The sequence below is a fragment of the Rana temporaria genome, chromosome 4 (assembly GCF_905171775.1).
Source record: "Rana temporaria chromosome 4, aRanTem1.1, whole genome shotgun sequence".
NCBI classification, from domain to species: domain Eukaryota; kingdom Metazoa; phylum Chordata; class Amphibia; order Anura; family Ranidae; genus Rana; species Rana temporaria.
Genome location: NC_053492.1, coordinates 150,116,265 through 150,135,151, shown reverse-complemented (window position 1 = coordinate 150,135,151; position 18,887 = coordinate 150,116,265).

Here is an 18,887-nt window from a genome sequence, read left to right as displayed (position 1 = left end):
TACCAGAAAAAAGGCTGCTGTTTATAACCCATGTGAGCTGTGATAAGGAAAGCAATGGCCAGGCATTTGAAGTAGAAAAATACTTTGAGTAACACCAATTAGGAAGTTTAGAGTAGTGTTGCTCACGAATATTCGTATTGCGAATATTTGGCTCGAATATGGCATATTAGAGTATTCGCGAATATCTCGAATTTCGCGGCCAATATTCGCTATTCCGAATATAAAAAAAAAATTGCGAAATTTCGCTAATGCGAATTTATTGCGAACATTTTGCGAATTTTTTTTTTTTTTTTTCCTGATTGGCTCTGATGCAAAAGAATTGCGGAGAAAGTATTCTCGAATATTCGGAAATCGAATATTCGGAATATTTTATCAAAAAAAATATGTTGTGAAATATTTTGACAACTGTGGTAGGAGAACTCTGATTGGCTCTGATGCAAAAGAAGGGCGGAGAAAGTATTCGCGAATATTCGATTTCCGAATATTCGAGAATACTTTCTCCGCCCTTCTTTTGCATCAGAGCCAATCAGAAAAAAAAAAAAAAAAAATTCGCATAATGTTCGCAATAAATTCGCATTAGCGAAATTTCGCAATTATTATTTTTTTTTTTAAATATCACGAATATTCGATTTTAGCGAATATTTCACGAATATTCGGCTATATATTCGTGATATATCGCGAAATCGAATATGGCGTATTCCGCTCAACACTAGTTTAGAGTGGTATAATGGAGAAACACACGCAATGGTTTAACCACTTTCCTAACCGCCCATAGTAATATGATGTCCACAGATGGGATCTCCCATCCTGGGTGGATGTCATATGACGTCCTGGGTTTCCCGGCCATCTAGGGGGCACGCGACGCCTGTGGCGTGCGCACGTGTCCGCGGCATCGTTTGGGACCCAGTGCGTGTGCCCGGGCACCCACAATTGCCCTCAATCACAGCAGGTCCTGTCAGAGGTGAGGAGACGGATTTGTGTCCCCAGTACAGAGGAACCCAGATCGGTCTCCTCCCCTTGTGAGTCCCCTCCCCCTAACCTTGCTGTGTGGATTTTGGATACTGACCTTGGCTTGCCTGATTCAAAGCCTGATTCCCTGGTACTGACCTCTGCCTGATACTGGAACTTGCTCTGGCTGCTTCCCCGGTACTGACTTCAGCCAGCTTCCTGACCCTGCTGCTGCCTCATCATGTGTGACCCTAGCTCATCTCAACTACATCTCTGAACATTGGTAATCACTAGTGTTGAGCAGAATACGCCATATTCGATTTCGCGATATATCTCGAATATATAGTCGAATATTCGAGATATATTCGCTAAATTCGAATATTCGTGATATTTTATCGAAATGAAATGATTGCGAATTTTCGCTATTGCGAATGCGAAAATAATTGCGAATTTTCGATAACTGCGGTAGGAGCACTCTGATTGGCTCAGAATATTCTTGATATTTTTTCGAAATTTCGCGAAATGCGAATGCGATATTTACTGCGCAATTTCGACAAATGCTGTAGGAGCACGCTGATTGGCTCAGAATATTCGTGATATTTTACAATACAAAATAATTGCGAATATTCGGCAAATGCGGAAGGAGCACTCTGATTGGCTCAGAATATTCTTGATATTTTACAATACAAAATAATTGCGAATATTCGGCAAATGCGGAAGGAGCACTCTGATTGGCTCAGAATATTCTTGATATTTTACAATACAAAATAATTGCGAATATTCGGCAAATGCGGAAGGAGCACTCTGATTGGCTCAGAATATTCGTGATATTTTACAATAGAAAATAAAAAGTGTTTTGCATTGGTGGTGATTCTTTACTCTATCCATCTGTCACAGCCGTTTGTCAATCAAACACCTTGAAGATTGAACACGTTCATGCTGCATGCTTTGGACTTTTTTTCACTTCACATATCAAAGACATTTTTATGAAAGATTATTTTTCTATTATTGGGACTATATTTCTTTATATATTTGTTTCACTGTGTATTTCACAAGTTATTTTCGCTTGCTTATTTTATAATTTGCCCACATGTCTTGTCACTAGACATATTTTTTATTCTTGTAGAGCGACTCAATTTTCTGTCTTGTATTAATTTATGTTGTATAACATTTTTGAGTTGCTGCTGTATTCTCCCCTTTTTTTAAGGTATGCGCAATTTTTTCCTTCTTACAAAAAAAAATAATATCAAACATACAAATATTCATAACAGAAACATACACAAAGCCCCCCCCTTTTGCATCAGAGACAATCAGAGTTCTCTTACCACAGTTATCGAAAATTCGCAATCATTTTCGCATTCGCATTAGCGAAAATTCACAATTTTTTTTTTTCCAATTCGGCAACATAAAAGGATCGCCTCAGCTTAGCTACTCGGCCCAGGGTCTCTAATCATACCAGCAATGCTTTTAGACGTCGATAGGATGTGATCTGTTTTAAAAATAAAATTGAAAAAATGCGAATATTCGGAATTGCGAATATTCACCGCGAAATTCGAAATATATCGCGAATACTCGAATATGCCATATTCGAGCCGAATATTCGCAATACGAATATTCGTGAGCAACACTAGTAATCACCTGCTACCAAGCTACAGGCAACCATGCTTTTTTGAACCTTGTACCTCTGTCACCACCTTCAGGGGTGCTCAGACCAGAGCTGCAATTAAGCCTTCTCGTCAACTTGGCCCCCAACCAAGGTATGTGGCCACTTTTGTGAAGGTTACTCCATCACCACAGGATTTAGGAAATATAGCTTAACTTTTAGAGTCTGAGATACATGTAGGTTAAATTTTAGCACAAACAACGGATTCAAAGTTGTATATTGCTCAACTGTTTACAACAGGTTCATTTATAAAGGGAGTGCCGTGACGTCATTGCGTTCCGTCCTGAACGCTGGCCGTAGTTGCAGACTGAGTAGCGAGGAGCATCGGAACACTACAGCTGAAGCGCTCTCTTTTTTCCTTGTCCACTGTTATGCAGTTTTTGGCAACTTAACTGTAAGTGCATTACCCATATTAAATATAACCTTTTGGTTTAAACGTTATGCACTATGAGAAGTTTCTTTTGTTCCATTTTATGACACCCGGATCGAATGCTGAGTTTTATTATTGCTGAAAAGGTATTGGGAGACCAGACTTCCCATAGGCTCTATAAGACTGATGGAAAACAGTCTTTACCTCTGGTAAGCGGTTAATCCTATCTTCACGAATTGCATGGGTGAACACTTTTTCACAGCAATCAAGATCTCATCACATCTTGTTAATTAAGGAATTTTTATAGATGAAACCACACCGGATTGAGACACTTTTTAACTTTGGGTTTTCAAACGGACTTTGCTGTTTCTTTATCACTTATTCATTTAATTCATTTGGACTCTTTCTTTTTATCAAAGAGCTTTTTTTGTTTACACTGTTTTTACTCAATTGTATTTAAGCATTCTATTACTAATAACAGCGCTGCACTGTTTTCTATATTTATGCATTTATAAAGGGAGTCTAATTAGGAGTTTTTTGAAGATCATACTAGTGGAATTTTATGACATCCCTGCATTTGTTATTAGCCAGCCTATGTTATGTGAAATGCATCTTATGCCTAGTACACACGATAGGATTTATCCGCGGATACGGTCCTCCGGACCGTTTCCGCTGATAAATCCTCTGAGGATTTTGATCCGATGGAGTGTACACACCATCGGATCGAAATCCGCGCTGAATTCCCATCGAGATGACGTGTCGCGCCGTCGCCGCGATGATGACGCGGCGACGTGTGCGACGCTGTCATATAAGGAATTCCACGCATGCGTCGAATCATTACGACGCATGCGAGGGATGGGTTCGGACGGATCGATCCGGTGAGTCTGTACAGACCACCAGATCGATCCGCTGGAGCCGATTCCAGCGGATAGATTTCTTAGCATGCTAAGACATTTTTATCCGCTGGAAATCGGTCAGCCCGAAATATATCCGCGGATAAATATCCGCTGGATCGTACACACCAGCGGATCTATCCGCTGAAACTGATCCACGGATCAATTTCAGCAGGGCGATACTCTCGTGTGTACGGGGCCTTAGGCTGCTCTAAGAATGACTTCTGAACCACAAGTTTGAGATTTAAATCTGACTATTTTTGTTATCAACTTGCAAATTTTTGAGAAAATTAGACCCCTTTCACAATGAAGAGTTTTTCAGGTGTTTTAGCGCTAAAAATAGTGCCTAAATACCACCTGAAAAACTCCTGCCCTGCAGTCTCAGTGTAAAGGCCCGAGGGCTTTCACACTGGAGCGGTGCGCTAGCAGGACCGCTCCAAAAGTCCTGCTAGCAGCATCTTTGGAGCGGTAAAGGAGTGTGTTTACCGCTCCTTCCCATTGAAAGCAATGGGAAACCGCGGTAATACTGCCGGCAATGCGCCTCTGTATTAACCCTTTTTCTGGCTGCTAGCGGGGGGTTAAAACCGCACCGCTAGTGGCCGAAGACCGCTGCAATTCCGACCGCTGCTAAAAATATTGCCGCTATACCGTCAGCGCACCTCCCGCCCCAGTGTGAAAGGGGCCTTTAAGGTTTCACGGTGTTCAATATTCTTTCCACACAGTTTGGCGTTTGTCAGACCTCACTATTAGCACAGCATTGAGAAAATTGGGACATGTATGGTAAACCAAAAATGAATGTAGCCACTGGAACAGTTCCATGCATAGCATACACATGCCAAAAAACAAAACACATGATTGGAGGGGTTCTACAGTATATCTAAACAGATCAGCCCTGGCAAGACAATCAAAGAAAGATCGTCATCAGAATCTATTTCCATGTCATTTTAGAATCGTGGTTACATTTTTATTTTGTTGATTTTATTCAGTGCAAACACATTTCAGTGCCAGAAAAAATCAACAGTGGAGTTGTAATAATAAATTGATATTAAATTATGTATAATGTATTTGTTTTTGTTTTGTACATGATGAAAAATTGAAATGTTTTAAGATGTTGTGTTGCTGATGAATCACCTGTCATCGTTTGTCTTTGATTGCCTCCCAGGGGTTTATCAGTAGGTGCGTTGTTCACTGGTTTTGTGTAAGTCTAAGCACTTGTTAGCATGAAACATGTCATACCTGTATTTCGGTGACAATACTTGTACTGGACTATCCAAAGAACTAGTAGAATCCTTCAGTCAGATTCCTTATTAGAACTCTTATTATCATTACTAAAATAGCACTAAATAAAATTTCCTGTGTAAATTGTAATTTGAAACGGCTATATATAATTATTCACAGAACGCACAAAGATAGAATACTTCCTGGTGTCCTACCCTCACTGTATGTGTCTCTTTGAGTAAATAGTTGTAAGGATTATAACCTAAAACTGAGTAAGGACATAGGAGAGTTTATGACTCTTGTGTTCCATGAGACAATATTATAAGAAGTGATTCTGGATATAAGTGGTGGTGGCTGGTGAATGAAGAGACAGAGAAGTAAGGGGAAATAGGACCCAAATTTTCAGTGTCTCTTTAGGCATGGCTGCTGAAGCACAGATATGAGTTTTAAATCTTGTAAAATAGGGTGTAAGTGCAGCGCAAAAAATATATATAAATAAATAAATAAACAAAGGTCCAAATGATGCAAAAATCCAAAAAATGATGAACAAAAGTCCAACTGATGCAAAGGTGAAATGAAATCCAAAGAATGTGTGAACAACAAGTTCCAAAAATCCTTCACCAGTGACGTTAAAATTATAATGGGGATCCCTTCACCTCTGATAAGGTTGGCTACTCTCACCTTAAGGCATGGACTCCTGTGTTACCAGGCAGTCGTGCAAGCAGAAATCAATATCACAGGCTAAACCAGGTATCCTATGTTCATTTCAGAGTCCTCGGAACTCAGCAGAGATATCGGACTCCTTTACTGCCATCTCCAGCAATGTCTGGAGAGGAGAAATTGCTGAAGATGGCAGCAGAGGAGTCCGATACCCTCGTAAGGGCTGCTGAGTGTTGTGGTCCGTCTGTCACCCTGCCCAGCCAGGCACACAATTTCAAGCATTCAGAGACATGAAACAGTCCTTGCACTTGTATTTTTATTGAGGGTAATTAACTTGGATAGGGATAGGGAAATAATGAGATGCCCAGATGATTAAAAGTGTAAATGTTTGGACTGAACTATATGCACTCACTGTATATACAATCTCCTCTCTTCCTCCAGCACATCACTTGCTTGCAGACTATCTCTCCCTATCCCCTCCAGCACATCACTTGCTTGCACTTCATCTGAACTACAATGATTTGTAGGCCTGGCACTGACTCCACCAGGCCTAAGGTGAGTGCCCTTTGCAGGTAGGGACTGTGGGCCCCTTTAGCCTAGCAAAAATTGTAGGTAGTCCCAGTGCTACCTGTTTACGTGGCTACTGAGCCCAGTACCACATCTTCAGGCCCTGACAGCCATCCTGGGTGCAGCTGCCTCTCTCTATCTCTACTGACAAAGCTACCACAGTGCACTCCTCTGGTCTGCACCCATCCCAGACTGCAATCTCCCTATCCTTCTCCCCTGTCCTCTCCTGACTATGTGTCACTCACCAGCCCTATTGGCTGCGATCTGTTGTTCCTCCTTGGAGACTTTGCCTGGCAGTGCTCTTCTCCCGCTGTCCTCTTCTTGCTCCCCCTGTGCCTCCTGTCTGGGACAGCTCTGCATGTTCTCAGAGGGCCCAGTCCACACCCGTGCCCAGGCCAAATGTCACCTCCCCAGACTGGGAAGCTCCCTCAAAGGCCCTGTCAGCCTAGAACTCCATTTCCAGCTTCCACCTCAACTACTCCTCTCCCAGCGGGGCTAACCCTGGGTATTTAAGGAGGCCTGCCCCTTGCCAATCCAGGTTGGGGATTCCTCAAGGCTCCCCAGAATACCCAAGACAGCTCCACCTCCCCTCTCCTCCTTCCCTTCCAGAAAACACCAGAACATTCTGAAAATAAGTGGGAGGTCTCGATGATGCTGCATGTGAGTCACCCAGCTTTGCTCTGAGTCACTCCCAACCCAGATCAAAACACACTCAGGCTTGGCTGCAAGCCAAGCCTGAAAATGTACCTACTCTCACCAAAAAAAAAAAACATACACTATACTTCTAGCACACTAGAGGGTGCTATATATAAAAATAAAGTTAGTGTCAATACTTACAAACAGTATCCAGACATTCATTGGGGAATGTGAAGAAACACACAATCTCCCCTTTCTGTACTCGGAACCTGGCAGGAAAAAGCATGACATTTTTTAATGTTGGCATAAAATTATTTCCTTTGATGCTGGGTTTATATAGAGTACTCAGGGATGTTCTCATAGAGCAGGTCACCTTGATAAAGTGCTTCACAATTCCTATTCTCAATTCCTAAAATTAAGGAGTTTAAATATGAAGGTGTGAGGTGGAGCAAGAGGAGGCTCTTCAGCAGTTGGTATACAGTGAGCCCATTCCACTGTAAAAAATTGCAAGAACTTTGCACATGGCATCAGAGCTGTTACCAGAGCTTCTGTAAGGACGTGAGGAGGAGTCTCTCCTATCTCTTAAAGACCAAAAATGTGTAAATTGTTTCAAGGATTCTGATTCCCAGCATCCTCTGCCCAAGACTCCAGGAAATGTAGTTTGGTTTTCAATGTATAGAGATCAGCCATGTGATCTTACTACCTGCCCTCTGGGAAGTAGCTGCACTGTTCTATTTAAGTAATGCGGTCTCGAAATACATCAAAATCCTGTCCTGTCTAATCAGTCCAATATCAGATTGTAGATGGTTTATTTTGGAGTCTTGCTGTTTAGATTCCAGTGACTCTGTGTGGGTAGCCCAGGGCTAAAACTGGAGGAAGCGGGGGGGGGGGGGGGTGTGTCCTGTATGCCACATTGAGAGGGACAATATTACTACTTCTGTCAGCCCAGCACTGGGAGGGAAGAAGAGAGAGCCATGGTGCAGGGGCTTGTTTGTCATTATGTGTTTAGAGAAGTAGCGGAGCTGTAGGAGAGTGGGGCTGGTACAGAGTATGCGTGGGAACCCCTCCCCTCTCCCTTCCCCTATCAGCTCCTGGTGCTGGTACACAGACCCAGTGATCAATCGCTAGGAGCTCTGTAGAGGCACAGGGGTGTAAGAGCTTGATGCAGCAACAGATGCCTGTGTCCGGCTATGTTACGTAGTTGCATAGTTATTTCGGTTGAAAGAATTCCACCCACTTGTGTTGGCCCCCCACTTGTGTTGGCACTGCAGGCTGAACAGGAGCTCTGTAATTGCATGTTAATCCCCCCCCCACACACACACACACTAACACAACCCATCTTTGAGCTGCAGCCAACAGTGACCGCAGCAGGTGCAGCTGAAACATTTGTTCTGTGTTACTACAACTGCACTGCCCAAGAGAGGACTACAACCATGTAGGGTACATTTATGTAAAGGGAGGCACACTTAGCTAAGCGGAAGTGGGCACACTGATATAAGGAGGGATGCACACTGATATATGAAGGACACACTGATGGGGGGGCAAGTTGATGAAAGGGGGGTTCTCTGATATAAGGGGTGCTCTGAAGTAAAGGGGAACACTGAAGTAAGGGGCACACTGATTTAGGGAAGGGCTCTGATGTAAATGGGGGAATTAACATAAGGTAGACTCTGAAGTAAGGTGGAACATTGATGTAAGATGGGACACTGATGTAAGGAGGGACTCTGATGTAAGGGGGACTCTGATTTAAAGCGTAACTCCACTTTTGTTTAGAAAAAAACATTCCCCGCTGGGTGTTCTATGTACATAGCAAGAATTTTAACAAACTTTAATGCAGATTCCTGCCTTCTCTTATTCTGAAGAAATCCATGTTTTTTTCCTCTGTGCCTCTGTGCTTAGTGAGTCTAATCGGAGTGGTTTCATAAGTATAAACCAGATGTGCACCTGCAGGCCTCTAATGAGTAAAATTGCAGGGTCAGCATTCCTTTAGCTGTGATTTCCTATTGGAAGTATCTCACCAAAAATGACATTTTCTTCCAGGGGATGCCTGAAAACGGACTTGTATCTTAGTGCAGACTTCAGGAAAAATCGGTGAGCCAATCAAGCAGGAAATTATGTTTGTATTCTGTTTTCAGAAAATTATACAGGGGTGCAGATTGAAAAGGAAAGGTCATTCAATTACAATATGTCACAATTACATACACTATATATATGTCTGATGATAGGAGGGACCCTGATGTTAAGAGGCAACCTAATGTAATGGGAGGAAATGATGTAACAGAATACTAATGTAAGGGGGGGGCATTGATGTATGGGGGGCACTGATGCAATGTAATAATATTATAAACATTAATATTGTAAAAAAATAACACAAATATTACAAAAATATTACAATAATACAAAAAAACAAAAATACCAACACCATCCTCTTTTGCCCCAGATGAGAGAATGTCTAGGTTGGACACTGGGGTACGAGTGTTAGTGAAAGTGGTTCTGGGAGCTTTCTCCTGCCAAATCTGGTAAGTTGCTTGTGTCTCCTGTGTGGTGGGACAAAGCAAGATTTATCCCACTTTTCACATACCTGCAGAATCACAGAGTTAGGAGAGAGTGTTGGGGAGTTTGGGAGATACTGCACTGATAACGTGGTAATGATAGGTAGATTCCGAACATCAGGAGCCTCTCAACTAAACATCCCCACTTTGGGACATGCTCCCATAGATTTGCAACTTTAATGCCACATCAACTCGAAGTGAGATAGGTCAGCTCTAGGTAAAGGAATATAACACAGGTACTACTTTTACATATTTTGCTTGCTTAATAAAGTCAAGTGGGCGATGCAAATTACACTGTTTTTGTTATTATTATTTTTTTGCAACATCTGTATTATCTTCTTGGCAAGCTAAGGGGAATGCTAGACTGCTGCTAATAGCCCACAAAGGACAACCAGACTTTATATGAATGAAAACATTTATATGAATGAATAAAGAAGGAATGAAATTGAATAAATATTCCAAGAAGGCAGTTTACTTTTCATTATAAGAAAAAGCATTGCTTATCTGTATAATAGCAGGTGACAGTAAAATAGTATTTTTGAAACAGTCAATATAAAGCCACAGGCTTTGCCATTTAACAGAGCTGCTTTCCCAAGGTAATGGCAGACTCTGTATGTCGAAAACTGTTATCAGCAGGTAAAAACAGCAGGTTCTGTTCATAAGCTCTGTGAGCTATACCATTCTGTATATGGATTAGTGTCATTCAGTTAGACAATGTTTGACATGCTGTTATTGTACTACATCTACAAATACCATTGTTTGCTGAAAGTCTGAAAGCAGATTGTCTTATTTCAGCAGCATTAATGTATATGTGGTTAAAAAAAATCTGTTGATATGTAGATGGCCATATCATATTCACATGCTGGCAATGTAAAGTGAGCTACTTCTAGATTTGGTGTAGTCCCTTGGTGGTATATATTTGCATGCATATTATATTTATGCTAGGCATATATTAAATTCTAATATGATAGATTTCGTTAAAGGGTTTGTACACTAGATGCAGCAATATACAGTATGTTCATCATGGGGTGGACAAATGTCTATACAAATCTAACTATACAAATGACTGATATCACTAATAAACATCTCATATTTAGCTACTGTAGCCCCTGGATGCTATATGCATTAAGCTTTAGTTAATCTTATACTATCCTCAATGAACCTCATGAAGCAGAAAGGATATGTTTTTTTAAAGCAATGTAGAAGGTAATGTTGTGCATTAACCCATAGCTACTATACAGCTATCATATTTAACCCCCTTATGACCAAGGAAATTACATCTACAGAGTACATCCTAAATGACTGTGCATTACTTCACCAGGGAATAGATCTATGAACACTATTTTGTCAAGGTTTAAAGCCTTGGGACTACAGTATGTGCTGCAGAGTAGTCGTGTGCACTCTTAAACTGTTCTCTTAGGCCTCGTACACACGGATGGACTCAGGTGTCACTCCTGTTGCGAGGAGTGACACCTGGGGCCTAATACTGAGTTGTCGCATAGAGAATTGCATTAAAATCCTTGCTAACCGCAGTTGTGGTTCACTCTGTTCACCAGTGCTGTTACAACAGTATATATATATATATATATATATATATATATATATATATATATATATATATATACACACACACACAGTGTATTTATAGATATATTATATGTTTAGACAATGCAATATCCAATATGTACTGTACTGTAGCATCCGGGAATTATATACCACTTAGACCCTAAGTCTCTTCATCTCTTTGTCACATAAAGAAAGGCGTTGAGCTACTAAGCATTACAACATGCGACCAGAGCTTAGCGTTTAAAATTATAGTTCAAGGTCAATATCCCAATACACCACTGCACGCAAGTGATTATTAGTAAGGGACCCCAGGCGTCGCTCCTAGCAACAGGAGTTTGGGGGTTCTCTACATCATATCAACTTAAGCATGTAGAGATGTATTAGGCCACTAGGGGAGATGCTATGAAATAGCATCAACCTCTAGCATGGAAAAGTTAGAGCGAACATGTTCAAACAATTAGGACAAGGACTATGAGGATTTGTACTTATGTCAAGCTCATAGTAAATATAAGTAGTAATAGTAATAGAAGTAGTAGTGACAACTGCATATGACAGGTACTTTAGTTGAGTAATAGTACTTGCGTATGAGAGGCAATATAGCTCAGGTAATTATAGTAGCATACTTGAGGTAAATATTGTAGATATAATACTATTTGCATATGAGAGGCAGTATATCTCAGGTATATATAGTTGCAGACATGAGCTATTTATTGTAGATGTAGCAATGGTTACATATGAGAGGCAATATAGCTCAGGAATTTATAGTAGCATACGTGAACTAAATATTGCTGTAATAATTTAGAGGTAGCTGTCTCTTTAAGGTACTCTTTTGCAAACAAGTTTTAGCACAATAGTATCTCCCAGAAGATATGTTAATATCCAAACGGTATTTGTAATACTACAATTGTAATAGATGAAACATTAGCATAGATCTTCCTATAGAACTACAAGTGAAGGAATGACTATTTATCCGTTTGTAGGTATCTTTATGCAGGAGATGGAATGTTCATGGTACAAGGTGTTCAAGGCATGAAGGTAGTTCCCAGTAATGCTGTTGTTGTAGAGGAAGTCTTAGCAGCAAAGTAGTAGTCATTTCCTGGAGCGGTGTTCCGGCAAAGGGAGCAAAGGCAGCTGCATGTGTAAAGTAGCTGAGCTACGGCTGACAAGCTACGGCTGACAATAATAGAACAAGGCTTGGAAGCCAAGTGAATGCCTGTATAGGGAGCAGAGGAGTAGTCCAGGTGCAGTGCATAAGCACTGATTCAAGCAAAGCGCCGTGTGCGGTGCACTTCTGCGTTCCAGGCTGGAACGCATCACGGCGCCGGGCGCTGACGTCCTCGCGCGAGCGCCGAATGCGCTCCAGCGTGGAACGCATTACGCCGATGAAAGCGCCTATTTGAAAAAGGAACAGCCAGTGGAAGTGGCTGTTACAACTGTATGTGTGTGTGTGTGTGTGTGTGTATATATATATATATATATATATATATATATATATATATATATATATATATATATATATATATATGAGAGAGAAAGAGAGAGATGTAGATGTAGCACCCTGATGTTTAGGCAGGGTTGCTGGTAAATTTACCTGCCAGGCCTTAGCCAATTGATAGGGGATCAATTGATTCCACCCTAATTCTGGAATTGCTGCACTTCTCTGCAAAATGCTATGTGTGACAGAAAACTAACACTGCACATCACCCCTAACACACTATCCCCACTGTGAAACATGGTGGTGGCAGCATCATGTTGTGGGGGTGATTTTCTTCTGCAGGGTCAGGGAAACTGGTCAGAGTTGATGGGAAGATGGATGGCGCCACATACAGGGCAATCTTAGAAGAAGACCTGTTAGAGTTTGCAAAAGACTTGAGACTGAGGTGGAGGTTCACCTTTCAGCAGGACAATGACTCTAAACATACAGCCAGAGCTACAATGGAATGTTTTAGATCAAAGCATATTCATATGTTACAATGGCCCAGTCCAGACCTAAATTCAATTGAGAATTTGTGGCAAAACTTTAAAATTGCTGTTCACAGATGCTCTCCATCCAATCTGACAAAGCTTGAGCTATTTTGCATAGAAGAATGGGCAAAAATGTCACCCTCTAGATGTGCAAAGCTGGTATAAACATCCCCAAAAAGTCTTGCAGCTGTAATTGCAGTGAAAGGTGGTTCTACAAAGTATTGACTTGGAGGCTGAATACAAATGCATCCCACACTTTTCACATATTTATTTGTGAAAAATTTGGAAAACCATCTATCATTTTCCTTCCACTTCACAATTGTGTGCCACTTTGTGTTAGTCTATCACATAAAATCCCAATAAAATAAATTTAAGTTTTTGGTTGTAACATGACAAAATGTGGACAATGTCAAGGGGTATGAATACTTTTTCAAGGCACTGTATAAAGTACATACCTGTACATGGAGTTAATCATCATGATGAACAAAATATAAAACATTAATACAATACAATAATATCAAAGATCTATTTCAAAAAATTATTGAGCTCACTACTAGAAGGTGACATACTGTTCAACGTAAAATCCAGAATGTCTCACTCTGGCAGTCTGGAAAACCTTTCTGCTTCTAGCATATATATGGGCATAGCTACGATACCAAACAATATTAGACCATGTAGGTCTTTATTGCAGTGTATGGTAAAGTGGCATGGCACTGTTTGTCACTGCTTTGCTTTATAAATCGACAATGCTCACCAAATCTGGTGTGTATCATACAGTGTGTCCCACATAATATAGGCCGCAAGGACCCTTTAAACCATACACCACAAAATGTGCACTACAGTTAATAAACTACTTGATTTCAACTAATCGCCTATCCTGATCTGTGAAGTTTTTTTGCCCATGCTTTATAAACTTACAGGCCTTACAATTCTTTTTACTGCACCCATAAGAGCTTAGGATGGTAAAAAAGTTGCAATGTCTTTAATACCTGGACGATAATTTTTAAACTTGCTGGGTGCTATCATATTTTTATCAGCTATCCCGAATACTATTGTGGGTTTTTCTGGTAAGACTTTGCGTAAGCCTGCATCCTGTAATAATATGGGCCAATGTTTAGTCATAATGTTCTTAACTTACCAATGTTTCTATTAAACGTGGTGATAAACATGGCTCCAAAGTTGTTGACAGAGAATTTGCCACGGGTATGTTCTGTTCCCCATCTAGATATCGATTTTGTGCCTCTTGATAATCTATAGGTCAGCAGATTGCAAGTGCAATGTCCAGCTCATGCAGACTGTCAGCATAGCTGTCTTCCCATACCTCGTACTGGCAGATAGTTACCCGAGAGCAGGAAGATCAATGGACTATGCGGATGCTCACCAGCTCCCTTGCAGCTCATTGAAAACGACAAGCTGTCAGCTGCAATGGATGATGGTACTTGTAGGCATTTAGTCACAGGACACTGTGAATAAATGATGCAGCCAGGTTGGTGAAGCACTGCACCGATGTGCTGTTTTCAGAAAGTTACAGCAGGTGCTGGGAAATAATCCCCATCCCGCTGTTACAGGGAGGGGGGGGGGGGCAGCAGGGGAAAAGCTGCTAATGCTGGATAGAATATGTAACATGTTCTAAAAGGTGAACTAATCCTTTAATATACTACTCTGCTCTATGTAGTCCTTAGTATTTGTGCAGTTTTTCCTCAATCTGTGGAACTGGCTAAATTAATTATTTCAGGTTCCACTAGGGGTGATGGCAACTATTCTGATGTAAGCAAGAATTACCTGCTATATCCTTAAAATGGGTTTTATGTTGTCATCATCATCTAAAGAGAGCACCACATCTAGAAACACTAGAGATTGGAAACCTACCACATGGATGAATTTAATATTGTGCTGAATGTTATTGCAATATTCCATAAAATAGGAAACCGTTTCCAGAGTGCCATTGCACGTGATAAATACATCATCAATATAGCACTTGTAACAAAAGTTTCTGGCAAATGGGTTAACATCCCAGGTGATGCATTTTTCCCAAAAGCCCCTGAAAATGTTCACATAGCATGGCGCAAAATGAGAGCCCATAGTCGTGCCCGACTTTTTCAAATAGAAAGTGTTATTGAACTAGAAGTAGTTGTGTTCCAATGGAAATCCAGTACATTGTGAGATAAAGAAGCTTGTGGGTATGAAATATGATCTTAAATGCACATAAAATATTGTAGAGCCATCAGGCATGCTTCAGGTGCTGTGAATGTGTACACAGGGCACACATTCAAAGACAACCATAAGTAACTTGGCTCCCATTTGTAGTATTGTAAACTCTCTAATATATACAATGACTCTGTACTATAATTATGTAGCAATGGACTGAATTAAAAAATCAACATACTGTGCCACTCCACATGTCAAGATCTCCATACTAGCAAAAATAGGATGTTTGTGACATTAGCAATGTAATAAAAATAAGGTGTATTATAGTAGTCCCTAAAGAGATTTTTTTGTCATGGTTAATGATTCCTGTCTCATGCACCTCCTGAATGAGCTTCTGTAATATTGGCTTAAAAATAGGTAACAGGAAACATTTTATATTATTATTATTATACAGGATTTATATAGCACCAACAGTCTATGCATAGTTACATATTAGCTGAGGCTGAAAAAAGACACAAGTCATTCAAGTCCAACCCATGTGCGTGATTATGTGTCAGTATATGTCAGTATTACCTTGTATATCCCTATATGTTTTGGTCGTTCAGGTGCTTATCTAATAGTTTTTTTAAACTATCGACTACCGACTAGTGACTACCACCTGTTGAAGGGAATTCCACATCCTGGCCGCTCTTACGGTAAAGAACCCTCTACGTAGTTCATGGTTAAACCTCTTTTATTCTAATTATAATGAGTGGCCACGTGTCTTGTTAATCTCACTTCTGTGAAAAATTGTATTCCTATTGCTTGGTCACCAGTACGGTATTTGTAAATTAAAATCATATCCCCTCTCAAGAGTCTCTTCTCCAGAGAGACTAAGTTCAGTGCTTGCAACCTTTCCTCATAACTAATATCCTCCAGACATTTTATTAGGTTTGTTGCCCTTCTTTGTACTCGCTCCATTTCCAGTACATCCTCCCTGAGGACTGGTGCCCAGAACTGGACAGCATACTCCAGGTGCAGCCAGACCAGAGTCTTGTAGAGTGGGAGAATGATCACTTTATCCCTGGAGATAATGCCCTTTTTATAATGCATGCCAATATTATGTTTGCTTTGTTAGCAGCAGCTTGGCATTGCATGACATTGCTGAGCCTATCATCTACTAGGACCACCAGGTCTTTTTCCATCCTAGATTCCCCCAGAGATTCTCCCCCTAGTGTATAGATTGCATTCATATTTTTGCCACCCAAATGCATTATTTTACATTTTTCTGCATTAAACTTATTTGCCATATATTTGTCCACCCCATTCATTTGTTCAGATCTTCTTTCAACGTTTCCACATCCTGCAGATAACTTATTGCCCTGCTTAGCTTAATATCATCCGCAAATACAGAGATTGAATTGTTTTCCCCCATCCTCCAGGTCGTTTATGAATACATTAAATAGGATTGGTTCCAGCACAGAACCCTGTGGGACACCACTACCCACCCCTGACCATTCTGAGTTTTCCTCATTTATCACCACCCTCTGAACTCACACTTGTAGCCAGGTTTCAATCCATGTACTCACCGTTTGGTCCATGCCAACATACCTTATTTTGTACAGTTAACACTAATGGGGAACTGTCAAACGCTTTTGCAAAATCAAGATGCACCACGTCTACTGGCCTTCCTTTATCTAGATGGCAACTCAAACTAAAATCTTGTATATAGTCCCTTATCATCCCCTCCAAGAGCTTGCATACTATTGATGTTAGGCTAACTGGTCTGTAATTCCCAGGGATGTATTTTGAGCCCTTTTTAAATATTGGTGCTACATTGGCTTTTCTCCAATCTGCTGGTACCATTTCAGTCAGTAGACTGTCAGTAAAAATGAGGAACAATGGTCTGGTAGTTACTTGACTGAGTTCCATAAGTACCCTCTAGTGCAAGTCATCTGGTCCCGGTGATTTATCAACCACTTAAAGGGTCACTAAAGGATTTTTTTTTTTAGCTAAATAGCTTCCTTTACCCTACTGCAGTCCTGGTTTCATGTCCTCATTGTTCATTTTTGCTTTGATGTTGCTGTAATTCCTCTCTGTTCTGGACACTTCCTGGTTGTCTGTTTCCTGATCACCACAGTACTGGGAGATTTCTCACTGTGGTGACTAATGAAGGTGGTGTGTCTAAAACCCCTCGGCACCAATCCAGTTTCGTTTTGCAAAAACTATTGGCTCTCTGGCTCTGTACATCAGAGAACCAGGAAACAACAGCAAAAACTAAACTAAATTGTAGGTACATTATATGATTGGTTTTTATCAATTTTTAATCATTTTTAAAAGGAATCCGTTAACTATTATGTCTCTATACCCTGTAAACAGTCATTTCAGCAAAACATTTTTTTTTCCTTTAGTGACCCTTTAAGGACCACTTCCTGCAGATATACGTCGGCAGAATGGCACGGCTGGGCACAAGCACGTACCTGTACGTCCTCTTTAAGTGCCCAGCCGTGGGTCGCGGGCGTGCGCCCACGACCCGGTCCAAAGTTCCGTGACCGCCGGGCCCACAAACCCGATTGCCGCCGGAGTCCTGTGATCGGTCCCCAGAACTGAAGAATGGGGAGAGCTGTGTGTAAACACAGCTTCCCTGTTCTTCACAGTGGCAGCTTCATTGATCGTGTGTTCCCTGATATAGGGAAACACGATCAATGACGTAACACGTCCAGCCCCGCCCCCCTACAGTTAGAAAAACATATGAGGTCACACATAACCCCTACAGCGCCCCCTATTGGTTAACTCCCAAACTGCAATTGTCATTTTTACAGTAAACAATGCATTTTTGCAGCTGTCTGACATCCACCCAGAATTGAAAACTGAACGTGTTTAATTCCCCATAGTCTAAATTGCTGGTATGTTTGCACTGATGCAATGCAACTTTAATTGCAATAATGAAAAGTTTTTTTGCTTATGCCTTTGCTTAACAATCTGTAGACTATCCACATACCTTGCTTTTGTTTATGTTTCCTCCCTATGCTTTACCTCTAAATTATGGCCTTTCCTTATCTCTATTAGCTGTCCACTTGTAAATCTGTTTCTTAAGTGAGAATTCTGCTCTGCATAGCCAGTCATTTTATTACCTCCCTAATTAGTAATTAGAAGAACACACCCCCCATTCCTAACAGTATATATCTAACCATCTCTTGGGAAAGGCACGTTTGCCTAGGGGTGGAACGTTTGCAAATGGGGTTCTTTCTCGAAGTGGGGGGATTTATCTAAGTGGAAGCACTTCTGACTCTGCACTTCAGTGAATGCACGAAGCGAAGGAAGAGAAATAACTTGAGAATTGCAAGACAGGTAACCTTGTTCACACTCTCTGCTCTTCCTCCCCCTTCTAAAATGCACTTTCTACCACTCCTTCTGACAGCTTCATCTTCAATCCTTAAACTGGCTTTCATTCATCCCTCTTCTCCACCCCACACCTTGTATATATCACCCTCACTTCTGTCCTCTCCTTATTACTGCGCTCACTAACTCTGGCTAACTCTAAATTACTCCAACTCACTGGGGAATGTCCCCTCATATAAATCACATTCCCACATTACCTCCCTCACCCTTCTGCTTCTCCTATCCTCTGGTGATGTATCACCAAACCCTGGGCCTCCTTCTAACTGTACTCAACACACCAATTACCCTACACCCTCTGGCTGCAGCCGCAATGCACACAA